Source organism: Neopelma chrysocephalum, unplaced genomic scaffold (assembly GCF_003984885.1).
Source record: "Neopelma chrysocephalum unplaced genomic scaffold, ASM398488v2 Primary Assembly neopelma1_138, whole genome shotgun sequence".
In the NCBI taxonomy this organism is placed as follows: domain Eukaryota; kingdom Metazoa; phylum Chordata; class Aves; order Passeriformes; family Pipridae; genus Neopelma; species Neopelma chrysocephalum.
The window spans coordinates 1,583,566-1,585,311 of NW_020897800.1; positions in this window are offsets into that span (position 1 = coordinate 1,583,566).

Sequence of the window (1,746 nt, forward strand, 5' to 3'; positions counted from 1 at the left end):
CCAGGTCAGCTAAACCACCCCCATGGAACAGCAGTGGAAAGAGGCACAAGGAGGCTACAAGAACACACATCTTTTTCCAAGGAACAGCACAAACACCTAACTTGACAGCTTACTTTTAAGTCATCTAGAAATCAAGCTATTAAAGTATTTTTTAAGAGCACCCTCAGGACTCATAAATAATAGCTAATAAGTTCAAAGAAAACATTTTTTTTTTCCTCGAGCACAAAGCAGAAACATGAAGAAATCAGTGGGGCTGGGATCCCTCCTGCTGGCCAGGCCCTGCTAAAGCCCCACTTCATCTCCTCCAACACATGAGAGCTTTGCCCATCATTTACCAAACTGCCCACTGCAAGTGACATCCCAGAATTACTCATTGGCTTTTATTTTTCCTGTAAACTCACTCCTATGGCTTGTGAGGTTCGTGCAAGTGTGGTTTCTAATTAATTGTACTCCTCATAATGAGAGATTTTGCATTGTTGCTTTGGACCTCTGCTGTTCCTCACGGGTCACAGGGAGCATCTCTGCTCCTCAGTGGGCACTCCCAGCCTGTAGGAGGGTTATTGGCACTCACAGCCTGTATTAGAGTTACTCTTTAAAAGAGTCTAAACCTTAAGAGACAAGAGCTGACACTTGAGGCAATTATTGGCACCTTGGAACTTGGAGCAGGAGGGAGCAAGTTTTATTTCCAGCCACCCCAAGCAGAAAAATGACCATCTCTCAGCACAAACAGATGTGCAAACAGCTGGGAGCCTTCCTGACTTGGAGGAGGGATATAAACCAAGCTCCCAAACCCCTCCACTGACTCACATCCATCTTGCTGTCACCTCCCCAGCAAGTGGCTGCTTTGTGCTGCACATTCCTTCCCCCAAGTTTACAGCCTGAAACAGGGACAAAAGGCAGGGTTTAAACCACAGTTTACTGACCAAAAACTGAGAGATTTAATTTTTTATATGATTTGTTCAGGGTTGAAAAGGTGTCTCTGGTGGGCTGGTGCTTTGTCACCACCTTCTCCCCCGAGCACGAGAGGTTTCTCCACAGCCTGAGGAGATGCCAGTCCTCAAGCCACAGCTCCTGGAGGACAACATCAGCCAAAAACTTGATGATCCTCCTCAGGCTTAACTCCTGTCTGCAGCTCAGGGAAAGCAGGCAAAGAACAGCAACACTGCCTCCTGTCCAGAATATGCAGGATTAAAAAATCCAGGCTGGAATCAACCAAAATGCCCCTAAAGCCACAGTGCAGCTCCCCCTCTTGGCTCAGGCCTCAAGTTTCCCTCCTAACCTGCTTTCCTCAAAGTGCTGAGCTCAGGAGGAAACACCCTGGATCCTGCCAGTGCAGAGGACCAAAAAACCACACCAGTGACTGCATGGAAGAGGAATCCGGGTGGAAAAGGAGCCTTAAAAGGGAAACACTTGGAAGTGCTACTGCCTGGTGAAAAGTATAAAAGAATTAGATCATTTCAGAAATATTTACAGCCTCTCTGCACTGCTGCCATGTTTAATTTATTTCAGGCTTGGAAGAATAAATCTCATTAAGGGCCCAGTGCTTTCTTTTCACAAGGGGAGAAGCATGTGTTCACACTTTAGATAATTGCAAACATCCCTGGCTTTAAAAATAACCCCCTGTGCATCAGCATGGGCTCTGAACCCAGCCAGCCAAGGGGCTCCAGCCCAGGGAACCCCACCAGGATAATGGGAATGGCATCAGGTGGGACCCAAAAGGACCATCAGGTGGGACCCAAAAGGACC